This window comes from Lolium perenne, chromosome 4, assembly GCF_019359855.2.
Source record: "Lolium perenne isolate Kyuss_39 chromosome 4, Kyuss_2.0, whole genome shotgun sequence".
NCBI lineage: Eukaryota > Viridiplantae > Streptophyta > Magnoliopsida > Poales > Poaceae > Lolium > Lolium perenne.
This window is the reverse complement of record NC_067247.2, coordinates 121,759,046-121,772,446: the sequence shown is the minus strand read 5'-3', so window position 1 is coordinate 121,772,446 and position 13,401 is coordinate 121,759,046.

The following is a 13,401-nucleotide window of genomic DNA, read 5'->3' as shown; positions in this document are numbered from 1 at the left end:
ATGCATTGGTATTGGCTTGCAAGAGTATAGCTTGCCTTGGTTGAAGTGAGGGTCCAAGTTCTCTTCTCCTTTCTCTTTGTAGAAGTCCTCCTCTTCCTGATGGTCTCCGGTACTAGCGTCTAAAATACGAATGCGGGGTACACAATCATCATACCAAACTTACATACTAAACTAAGCACACACAAATTTTACACAACTTAAACTAGCATCACACACTACTATTAAGTGGGTGGATGTGTTCCTCTTATTTAAGAAAAATAATTTCCTCTCATACTAACTTAGGTGTTACTTTCAAATACTTAGAGAAATAATTTCCTCTCATTATCTTATTAAGATTTAATTTCTCTTATGAATAATATATGACCTAGGTTGACCAAAGTCAACCTCTTCATACTCATCATTTAAGAAAATGATTTAAAGGAGGTTCCATACCTCATACAATTTAATACTAACATGGTAGTGATTTAATGTCACCAAATAACTCAATATGAGATCTTGTAGACCATGGTCACTACCTCATGTTGAATTACTTGAGACCCAGATTTAAATGAGAGGAAAACCTCTCATATGATTTAACACATAGTTGTAACTAGGTTACAACTACCATTGGGGTGATTTAACATTATCAACAATTCATTGGCTATTCTAACATTACTTGTATTTACACCAATTATTCTATTCACGCAAATACTACAATTAGGGTGCATTGGTTGTGTTGCTTGAGGAAGATAATTTCCTCTCCTTACATATGTAAATGATAATTTCCATATGGTTCTTGAGAAATACCTTTCTCTCATTGAAATCTTCTTAAGATTTAATTTCTCCAACAACCATACATGAAATCATGTTGACTCAAGTCAACCATTCATCATCATTTGAGAAATAGATTTAAATGAGGTAGAGTACCTCATACCATTTAATAACACTACATATGATTTAAATCTCTAAGTAATTCATATAAGTGAGTTTGGCCAGGGGTCCAAAACATCACATGAATTCATTTGAGACAAGATTTAAATGAAGTATAAGACTTCATATGAATTACTTAATAGTTTTGGACAATATCAACTAGTTAAACTAGCCATATTGTACACTACTTAAACTAGGGCATGATCATGTAAAGTGACCACACCATTTTCTTGCATAACCAATTAGTGTAAGTCAAATGTGAGCTATTGGAGTTGGAATTGACTCAATACCTAATTTGGTTGATTTTTAAGAATTATTTGAATGTGCAAAAGTCCCTGAATTGTTCTTTTTGTCAGATTAATTCTACACATAAATTTGAGATGGGACCAGTGGCATTTGATAGATAATTTCACTAGCTTTCCAAATATATAAAATTCATAAATTTTGGTTCAGCTAATTTGAATCTATTGATTTTCAAAGTGGAGGCAGGATTGAAATTATTTGAGAATGTTTAAATCCAATTTGAATTAGCTGGGCTGGCGGGAAAGCAATCTGGGCCGAAAGATTTAAAATGCCAGGGAGGAAGAGTTGGGCCGGCCCAGCAGTGCGTCCAGCGCAGCGGGCCAGCTGACAGGGGGACCCACGCGTCAGCGACGGAGGCTTACCGAAACGGTATGGAGGATCGTGGGACGTAGGATCAGAAGAAGATCGTGCGGCCGAGGCTCGTCGTCTCCGTCGAGGGGAGGGGCTTGCTGCCGCGGCGGAGGTAGGGGGTCGGCGGCGAGCTGGGACTCCGGCGAGGATCAGCGACGGTACAGGGCGGCGTTGTCGACGACGAGGAAGTAGATGGCGCAGACGGCGGCTCGAATGGTGGCCTGAATCGACGGCGGCGATCTCAGGTCCGCCGCGGGCTCCGGCGTTCGATTGGGTGGCTCCGGTGGCTAATCAACGAGGAGAAGAGGTCGAGGAGGATCAGTGAGAAGAAGGGAGTTGAGTGGTGTGAGAAAAGGAGGAGGAGGAGCTCTCCTTTTATAGGTTGCAAGATGGCCGGGCGGGGTGCGGCAAGGGTGACAGAAGAGCGGCGGCTCCGGCGAAGGAATCGGGTCGGCGAGGTAGGCGCTAGCTAGGTGAGATCGAGGCGGTGCTAGGGCGCTTGCTAGCTAGGTGGGGGACGGTATGGTGGCGACGCATTGCGTCCCGGTCTGCGGCGGCGTTTGCGGGAAAACGGCGACGGTGTCGACGGCGACAGGCGGCACGAGGACACGGGACCGTGTCAGGCGGGTTCTGGTTACGGCGGCGATGCTCTGGGTGCAGAGAGGGGGTCCAGGGGTGGCGCAGAACGTCGGGGCGACGGGTGGCCGTGGCGCGCGCCGGCAGACACGCTTCGGCGCGTCCATGCCGTTCCTGTCGCGCCAGGACGTCGCGGGCGTGTGCTGGCCTGGGCGTTGTGGTCCACCTTTCAACAAATGGAGGGCACCGGCGTGTTCAGGGGATCAAGGAGGGTCAGAGAGACACGATGGCTAGGGCTAGAGGTGAGAGGAGAGGGGGGGTGGTGTCCATGGTGACCATGGCCGGCATGGCCATGGCATGCATGCTTGGCTAGCTCCTTAGGGTTGCTGTGGTGGAGTGATGAAGAGAGGGGACAAGGGGACAGGATGGAGAGGTTTGGGGCAGGGTAGGGTTAGCTGGGACACTATTTCAAATAGTGTCAAATAGTTCCCTATTTGCATTTCACAAATTTTGTCCAAATTTGGTTTGATTCAAAAAGTTGGCCAACTTGAATTGTGTGGTTTTAGATAGGTTGTATTGGACCAGAGACAACTATGTGTGGTGGTGGAATTTAGAAATTCAAAGAATGGCAAAATTTGATAAGTGGGAGATTGTTCCCCATAATAAAAAGTGCCAACTTTGGATGAGCATAGCCAATGATCAAAAATGATTTTGGCCAGGGGGTCTTTACAAAAAGTGTTCACCTTGATGTTGACTTTGAAATGGTGCAAAGAGTTAGCAAGAGTTAGTTTGAGAAATTGAATGGCAAGGGCTCAAAGTAGTGATCAGGCTAAAATTGGCAGATTTGGCCAATATCACATGTGATCTCCAATTGAGTTTGAATTTGATTTGAATTGGGTTTCTTTGATTCCAAAAGTTGTAATAAGTGTTTAGTATCATATTACAACTAATGGTGAAGGCCAAAATGGTCTAGGGTCAAGATTTATAAAAATGGCATACACCATATGTGAGGGTTTTGTGATTTTCTCACTTTTATTCTTTTATTCCTCTTTGCTTCAACTTGACAAGAGTGAGGTTTATTTGGTGTTAGATTGAGTTAGGTGAAAGGTTCCAACCATTTTGAGGCAATGGAGGTGGCTAGGTCAAGATTGGATAAATTGGCCCTATGTGTATGTGAGTAAAAATGGAATTATCTCACTATTTGATTTCTCTCTATTTGATTTGACTTTTCTTGACTCAAATGTGATTCTCATTAGTTTAGACACATTTTCAAACCATTGAAACCATTTCAAATGGTCTTGCTCAAAGATTTGTAAAATTGGCCATAATACCTGAGAGATGACATGTCAATTTTTCTTATTCTTGTAAGGTGCTCCCCTTGCCTTACTTGGGCAAGGTTGAGGGTCAATTTAGGGTTAGATTAGGTTTAGAGATGGTTTCACACCATTTGGTAAAAGTAGAAGTGCATAGTACAAGAATTGGTGAAGATGGCTATGTGTCACATATGCCTCTATGCATATGTGGCATTTGATTTTTAATTTGGCTAGGCTTGACCCAATTGATGTTGTTGAGTGGTGAAATGGTACATAGGAGTGATCCAACCATTCACTTACAAGTCTTAGGGTCAAGATCCTCAATTTCACAAATTTGATATTTTGCTCTCATATGCCTCTATGGCATTATTACTTTCCTTTTTACAATCTTTTGTTTCATTTTGGATTGGGTTGGAGAAGTACTAGATAAGCTTCAAGAAGGTTTTCCAATCCTCTAAATAAAGTAGAAAGGCCTAGGGTAAAGTTTTACAAAATAGCCATAGGCACATATGCCTCTTTCTTAAATAAGATTTTTCCCTTTTATTTTATTTCTCAAGGACTGATGACAAGAGGATGAGGTTTTAGGGTTTGCGTAAGTTTTGCAATGGTTCACCACCATTTAGCAAAATAAGACAAGGTAGGGTTCAAGATTTATATATTATGGCTATAGGCCCACATATGGCTTTTTCTTTAATTTAAGTTTCTCAAAATAGATCCCAAATGATTTTTGAGAAGGTTAGGGTTTAGGGTTTTTCTTATTTGATTTCTTTCTCTTTTAATTTCATTGGGTTTGTGATCTTCCCTTGATCACTTTAGGGTTTTAGGGTTTATCACATAAGCATAATAACACTCATCATGGCAAAACACAAATAATAGGTAGGAGCACTAAGCATAGCACTCTATTTAAGAAAAGTTTTTGTTGGTTCTCATTTTTGGAAAAAGGAAATTCATTTTCTCTTTATTTTGAAATTTGGGGTGTTACACGTGCTTCACGAGGAGGGTCCGAAAAACTCGAGTTCCTTCGGGGTTCAAATTACCCGATAACTTCAAAAAATTCGACGGCCTGCAAGATCCAGAGGATTGGCTAGTTGATTATCTCGAGACGGTGAAGCTGATAGGAGGAACCAGAGCAACAGCCATGCAGAGCATCCAAGTACACCTGAGTGGAGCTGCGCGATCTTGGATAAAGAAGCTTCCTCCAGGTTCTATCGACAGTTGGGATAGCTTTGAGGACGTGTTCGTCAAGAATTTTTCATCCACCTGCAAAAAACCTGCGTTGTTGGAAGAGTTGAGAGCATGTCGACAAAAGCAGGATGAATCGATGAGAAAATATATCCAAAGGTGGAATATCATTAAAAACTCAGCAGAGAATATATCTGACGAGAGAGCGATAGATGCGTTTGTCGCAGGAATCCGACGAGGAGATTTTGTCGAGGACTTGGGGAGAACCAACCCAAAGACAGTATCCACACTGATGGAGATAGCAAACAGATGGGCAGATGGAGAAGATGCTGTCCACAACAAACGGCATAGGTCACCAGAGGATGACCGTGGTCGAAATTATCAAAATAGACGTCGATTTTCTCGGCAATTCTCGAATTACGATGCCCCTGGCCAAATCTCGGCTGGATTTCGAGCAAGTGCTGGAGGAAGCAATAGAGATGACTATCAAAGAAGCAACGCGCAGCGTGGCGACAATAGAGATGACTCCCGAAACAACAGGCCAAATAATGGGCCAAGGTTCCAGAGCCCTTTCGTGTCTCCCGAGGATATGATAAACGGGCCGTGTCAGATGCATTTTTATCTCGACAACAACGGAAAGAGACAGTCAGGACACCTGCAAAAGGATTGCCGAAATTTTTAGGCAATGCTAAGATGGGCAGGGCACGCCAATGCCCAGGCGACAAATAGAAACCCTCAAGGGCCCAGGAGTGAGATCCACTTGCCACCTCCTCCCGCAATTACAGACGAAAATCGACATCAGCTCAGAATAGCGGCAGCACCAGCGCCACCACCTTACGTTGATCCCAATTCCAATGGAGCGGTCTCGATGATTCAGAAAGGCAGGCCATCCAATAGAGCTCAGAAAGTAATCTCGCGACAGGTGTTTATGGCAGAGAAGATGCCTCCACCAACGATTGAGTACCTCAATTGGTCAGGACAAGACATTGGCTTTACAATAGCAGATCATCCGCAGCAAGTTCCTCGACCAGGGCAGTCAGCACTTATCTTACCAGCAGTAATTGCAGGATTCGACGTATCTCGAGTGTTCATAGACAGAGGCAGCAGTCTGAACCTTATGTATGCAGATACACTAAGGAAAATGAACATATCTCTAGCAAATCTGAAACCAACTGACACGCGTTTCCATGGCATCACGCCAGAGAAGCCAAGCTATCCGTTGGGGAAGATCAATCTCGATGTTCAGTTTGGGACCCGAGAAAACTACAGGATAGAGAGGCTGGAGTTTGAAGTCGTGGATTTCCCGTCGCAGTATCACGCTTTGTTGGGACGGTCAGTATATGCTAGGTTTATGGCGGTACCACATTATACATATTTGTTATGGAGAATGCCTGGACCTAAGGGACAAATCACAGTCAAAGGAAGCTTCGCGTTAGCCGATAAATGTGACAAGGATTTTCATCGACTGTCAGAAACCTTCGGGATGCAAGCAGAGTACATGTCATCAAGGCTCACGACTGATTGCGATGTGTTGCCAGATGTAGGAAGGCCTAACAAGGAATCAACTTTCAATACTGCGAAAAATTCTAAGGAGGTGCAGATTCACCCGACAGATCCAAAGAAGACGACGTCCATCGCGACAGACATGGACCTCGCATAGGAAAGCGCGCTCGTCGAGTTCCTCCGTGAGCACTGGAAAATCTTCGCATGGTGTCCAGCTGAAACACCAGGAGTACCCAGGGAACTTGCCGAGCACCACCTAAACTTGGATCCACTAGCGAGACCAATCACACAACCTTTGCGGAGTTTTTCGGAGCCAAACCGCAAAGCTATGCTGTCAGAAATTGATCGACTGAGAGAAGCTGGTTTCATCAAGGAGCTGCATACAGAGGCCACATGGGTAGCAAACCCAGTGTTGGTGCCGAAGAAAAATACTAAAGTCCTTCGCATGTGTGTCGACTTTACGTGTCTCAATAAACATTGTCCAAAGGATCACTTTCCCCTCCCGAGGATCGATCAAATTATCGACTCCACGGCAGGATGTGAATGTCTTTCCTTCCTGGATGCATACTCTGGTTATAACCAGATTAGATTGAAAGAAGAAGATGAGGTCAAAAAAGCGTTCATCACACCTTACGGCGTGTTTTGCTATAGAACAATGCCCTTTGGTCTGAAAAACGCGGGAGCAACATATCAGAGGATGATGCAGAAGTGCTTAGCAACACAGATTGGAAAAAACGTACAAGTGTACATCGATGATGTTGTCATAACGTCAAAGAAGGGGGCAACGCTAATCGAAGACATGAAGGAAAGTTTCGACAACCTCGACAAATTCTGCCTCAAGCTGAACCCAGCGAAGTGTTCTTTCAGCATCCCTGCAGGAGAACTTCTCGGGTTCTTAGTCTCAGCAAGAGGGATTGAAGCTAATCCCGAAAAAATACAAGCTATCGTAACAATGAGGAAGCCAACAAAGTTGAAAGAAATACAGAAGTTAATTGGGCGATTCGCAGCTTTAAGCAGATTCGTCGCCAGGCTGGGAGAAAAGGCATTACCATTCTATGCTTTAATCAAACAAGGAGAGAAGTTCCATTGGAATGAAGAAGCAGATAGAGCCTTCGAGGATCTTAAACGTACAATTTCGACACCACCAATCCTAGTGGCGCCGAAAGAGAAGGAACCCCTCTTGTTATACATTGCAGCCACACCTCAGGTGGTCAGCACGGCGCTGGTTGTCGAAAGAGAGGAAGAAGGAAAACTTCATGGTGTGCAGAGGCCGGTATATTTCATCAGTGAAGTTTTATCGCCTTCAAAACAGCGGTACCCGCAGTACCAGAAGCTAGCATATGGAGTGTTCACAACCGCAAGGAAATTGCGCCACTATTTTTCGGCACACCCGATAATAGTGGTCAATGAAGCGCCTCTATCAAATATACTAAACAATCCAGAAGCTACAGGTCTTGTCTCCCTTTGGGGAATAGAACTTTCTCCTCGGGACATCACGTATGAAAAAAGAAAAGCAATAAAGTCGCAAATTTTGCCAGATTTTATCGCAGAGTGGATGGAGCTGCAAAATACAAGACCCCCAGATTTATCGAGAACTTGGACTATGAACTTTGACGAGTCCAAGAGAGTAGAAGGAGCTGGTGCAGGCGTGATACTTGTGTCACCTGAAGGCGACAAACTGAAGTATGTCCTATGGATGACATTCCCAAATGCATCTAACAATGAAGCAGAATATGAAGCTCTTATACACGGGATGAAGATGGTGAAAGCTTGTGGTGCAACTCGATTAAAAATCTTTGGCGACTCACAATTGGTGGCTCAGCAAGTCATGAACCAATGTGATGCAGTCAATGATAGCATGGTAGCATACAAGGAAGTGTACAATGAGCTCAAGAAGTTATTTGATGGATGCGAAGTAAATCACATCAGTAGGCTGAGCAACGATGAAGCCGATGTTCTTGCAAATATCGGGTCGCAGTGCCTCGCAATTCCACCAGGTGTGTTTTGGGAAGAGATAACCGAGAGATCCACAAAGCCAAAGAAGGCGTAGAAGAAGCAGAAGGAAGATAAAACATCAACGACTCCTAAGGAAGCACCAGAAGAAGAAGAGGACCAGGAGCTAGTGATGATGGTGCAGGTCCCATGGATGCAAGCATATATATCATACATCTTAAGGAAAGAAATACCCGACGACCCAGTTGAAGCAAGGCGAGTTATTCGACGATCCAAAGCCTTTACAGTGGTCAAAGGGGAGTTGTACAAACATAGTATTTCGGGCGTGTTACAAAGGTGCGTCACACCCGAAGAAGGAAGGATAATCTTGAAGGATGTACACGATGGAATATGTGGTCACCACGCGAGCAGCCGAGCTATTGCGGCCAAGGTTTTTCGGGCTGAATTTTATTGGTTGACAGCAATCGAGGACGCGAAGGAGATAGTACGAACTTGTGACGCGTGCCAGAGATTTGCCGCAAAACCTCACTCTCCGGCAGCGGAACTGATGCCAATACCGTTGTCTTGGCCCTTTGCTCAATGGGGTCTCGATATGGTGGGAAAGTTACACAAGGCCTCGCCAGGAGGATACAAGTATATGCTCGTCGCTGTCGACAAATTCACTAAGTGGATAGAAGCAAAGCCGATAAATTCACCAGATGCTGCGTCAGCAATAAAGTTCGTGAAAAGCATTGTTTTTCGATTTGGAGTACCTCATAGCATCGTCACGGACAATGGCAGTAACTTCACATCCAAGGAATTCAAGGCATATTGCGCAGAAGTAGGCATCAAATTGCACTTCGCGTCAGTTGGGCACCCGCAAACCAACGGTCAAGTCGAGAAAGCCAATGGTATCATCTGTAACGACATCAAGAAGCGTTTGTTGGGACCACTGGAAAAAGCTCGACATACCTGGCCAGAAGAATTGCCAAGTGTATTGTGGAGTATTCGGACAACGCCAAATACAGCGACACAGGAAACTCCGTTTTTTCTGGTCCATGGAGCTGAGGCAGTACTACCAATACAAATAGAGCATGACTCCCCAAGAGTCACAGAGTACGATGAAGAAGCTTCCAGAAGAGCGTTAGAGGACGATGTCGATGCACTTGACGAAGCTTGAGATGAAGTACTATCACGGGTCACCAAGTACCAGCAAGACTTGAAAAGCTATCACAGTCGACGACTGCGACCAAGGTCTTTTCAGGTCGGAGATTTAGTTCTACGGCTCAATCAACAGAGTACCGAAAAAGTCGAATCGCTATGGCTTGGCCCTTACATCGTCACAGAAGTAATCGAAGGAGGAGCGTACAGGATCAAGGACAAGAAGACGGGGGTTCCCGAGAAAAACCCCTGGAACGTGGCACAACTCAGGCGGTTCTACGCTTAGAGTCGAAATATAGTCCTCCTTTGTAAAAATACAATGTACTGAAACGCCCGCGAGTTTTCAGATGCACTCTTTTCCTTTTCAGGGCACCGAGTGGGGCTGGAAAGGTTTTTAATGAGGCGGGCTCGCGGTGCTGCAATATAGTAAAAGATATTGGTGATATACATCTTTTTTCATCGACAGGCTCAGGGGCTCATAACCCACGACAGCAAAATAAACATACTCTCGCAAGATAGTAAATTCATCGAGACGCAAAAAATAGTTTGAGCTCCGACCAAAGGCTCGGGGGCTTCGCAATATAGATTACACTTCACAATATAGACAACTTCATTATCGTGAAGAATTTGACAAAAAAAAGACATGATTTCTCGCAATATAGTACAAATCAGTTAAATGCCTAATATACTATCGATGGATAGACCCTTGTTATTTGCAGCAGTTGTCGTATGTTCAGCATAGCTCCCTTTGACAAAGAATTCAGAGTCCATCCGAAGAAGTTCATCCATCATTTCTTCGGCTACAGGAGTTACAATATCATCGATTTTGTCGATGTTCCTTTTTCGTTTCGACTGCTTGGCCAGGCACTTGGAGACAATCTTCGTCAGATCTAATTTTTGGTAGCAGATCTGTATCATAATCGTGGCGAATTTTGCTCCAGCAGACAATTGAGCTCGCACAAAGTTATGGATACGAGGGGCATCCCGAAATTTTTCAATCAGACCAAGAAGAGTGTCGGGTGTCTCGTTCCGAGGAAACATCGTCTTGTAAACAAGGGACAGGGTTCTGGTGCAGAAATCAAGGAATTCACGAACCTGACAGGCGCGGTCTTGAAACCTGACAATCTGTCGGGTATGTTCTGGAGTGGCCCAGAACAAAGAACCATGGTCAAGGGAGAGGTTAACCAGGAGATTTGTCCTTGCATCTACCCTTTGGTCTTCAGCAGCAGCGTCGATAAAGGAACCTATTTGGCGACAGCACAAGAATTTCAAAAAAGGAAACAGTGGGAAAACAGAAGTTTTGGTTTGCAAAAGCATACCTGACATGTCCAAACTAGCTTCATTCATTAAATCGAGCATAAAATTTTCTCGAGTGGTCGCTTTTGCAGCTTCAGAAATGGCGGCTTCCTTGGCAGCTATGGCTTCTTGAGCTTGCTGTAGTGCAACTTTCTCTTTCTCGGATGCCTTTCGAGATTGCTCCATCATCACAAGTGTTTGCTTCTTCGCATACTGAAGCTGCTGACGAAGTTCTTCCAAGTCTTGCGCTGAATCCTTACTCAAGGAGTCTTCACCAAGCTCACTATTAATAGGCGTTTTCTTCGAGCGGGAGGAAGTAGGAAAAACATCGGAAGGATGAGGAGTTGGAGTATAGTTGTCAAATATCAACTGAAACAAAAGGTTCGACATCGATCATCAAGCAAAATAGAATTCCATTGATTTTTAGAATATTTACAAGATATTACAACGGAGGTCGCCATAACAAACTAGTGAGGTAAGTGTCGCCAAAGCTACTTTGGAGACAGCATCAAAAGGAAAAAAGAAAAAGAAAGACAGGGTGGTCTGCTTGACCTCCGGCTTGGATGTGCTTGGAGCAGGAGTTGGCTTGACACCAAGGTAGGCGAGGATCGGCTTTGAGGGGGGCTTGGCAGCTCTAATTAGAGATTGCCACTTCTTCGTCTCCATCTCCCCTATGTCGCCAACTTTAGTCCAGTCGACGTTTTGCTAGCTATCAGCAATCAGAGCGATGGTGCCTTCAACACCAATCTTCAGGCCTTCTTGGCGAAGTTTGAGCCCAAGATCTTCTGGCACGTTGAAGCTTTTGGTGAGAGCAGTAAAAGTGTTGGGCTCCTCTTTCTTCGGGAAGAAATAGGGGAAAAGCTTCGATAGACCTGCTTCAGCGTCAGCAAGGCCTTCGCGTGCTTCATCCCCATGGATTTCAAGAAGAGAAAGCGCGTCAAGGAGTTGATCGCCTTCAGGTTCCTCCACTTCGTATTCTTGATGAGTTCTCCCTAAAAACAAGCAAAGGGTAGTTTGTCAATAAGAATGCTCGAAAAACGTGAAGTAACCCGAAGAAATGTACAAGGATTCGAGCACTTACTAAAAAAACGTCGACTCTGCGACTGCAAGCGACTGAGGATCACTTTTTCTCGAGCAGCTTGCTCGGTTACTTTGTCGCCTAAAGCAGTTTCTGCGTCGTGAAGTCTTTCCCGAAGATCTTCGACAGCAGCAGCATCTGCCTTGGCCTTCTTAGCATCTGATTCATCCTTCTTACGAGCCTTTTCACTTTGCTCCAATTTTTGAGCAAGTGCATCAGCACGCTTGTTGGCTTCCGCAAGATTTTCTGCCAAAATAGTCAAAATCAGTCAAAATTACGACAAGAAAGGAGTGAGAAGTCATTTGCCAGAAGAAGCAGCGAAATATTACCTTCGGCTTTGTTAGCATGATCACGGTACCCGATGAATTGGGTACCGAAGCGGATGAATTCCTTAATCAAAGGTTGGCGAAGAGAGAAAGAGAAAGAAAGTGTCAATATAGCAAAAAGTTCGACAGCAAAAAGGAAAAAAGAAGTAACAAACAGAAAAGCCGATAGCGTAGGAAAATACTTTATATAAAGGAGAAGAAGGGACTTACATCATCCAGAAGAGTAGTCGTGGAACCACCAAGTTGTAGAGCAGGCTCCGTGATTGACTCGACCCTTGCCCTTTTTGGTGAAGGGGCACGGGGGCTTGCAGGTGGAGTTGGGTACTCGGTGTTTTGCTGAGGAGGCGAAGATTAATCTCCATCAGCTTGAGCTTCAGAGACAACTAAAGTACGCGACATACTCGTTCGAGCATTCGTGTCAATAGGTTGTGCTTCTTCCTCGACACCACTACGATCAAATTGAGATAATATAAGAAGCAAAATAGACAACAACTTTGAGAGCAAAACAACAAGAAGCAATAGAGAACTTACGAGCTTATGAGGGCATCATCATATGGATTTAAAGCCGCCTTCCTCTATGAAGGACTAGCTTCTTCGGCTTTGGAGGTGCTGGAATCTTCGACTTCATCCCTTTTCCTCTTGTTCCTTGGAGAAACAGCGGAAGGAAGGGAGTGTGTCGAGGTAGTGGCCTCAGACTCAGCTTCTTTTTTAGAGGAAGCCGTGGATTTGTGAGAACCCGCGACTTCACTCTCAGGGCGTGAGGTACCTTGGTTGTCATCATCGACAACGGTACGATCTTCAACTTCTCCACCCTCGGGAAGAGGAGGAAGAGAAGCAAGAACGGGGTGGTTCTGAGAAAAAGAAACAGTGTTGAGAAAAAAGGAAGTTATGCAAAAAGCTAGCAAGATAGTAGTCGGCAAATAGTAAAACTCGACAAGACAATATAGCGACTAAGAGGAAAAATTACCTCGGGGGGGGGGGGGGGGGGATTGGCGCCACTATATGGCGTAATGCGGCAAGAAGATGGAATGGTATCCTTCTTGCTGAGCGATGAAATTCTTCGGATAAGCTTCTCGAAATCCTTCAAAGGAAGGTCTTTTGAGAGCCTGTCGACGTCTTCTTCACCAGCATACCTCCAGAGGGGATTTTTGCGAGCCTGGAGAGGCTGCACTCTAATCCTAAGGAAATACGCGGTGATCTCAATACCCGACAGTTCCTTGCCGCGGGTATTTTGTAGCTCGTGGTTGCGAGTCATTAGCGCTTCTGTCGCCAACTTCTCAGCTTCGGTAGCTTCAGCATCCCAGGAACGGCGGTGAAGGATTTTGGCTCCTCCGTCAAAAGGGGCGATGTTGTCCTCCACTGAATTGGAGCTTTCTTCATGAACGTACAGCCATCTCTTCCGCCAACCTTGGATGTAGTCGGGGAATTTGACGTCGAAGTATTCGACATCAGAACGAACACATATAACAAC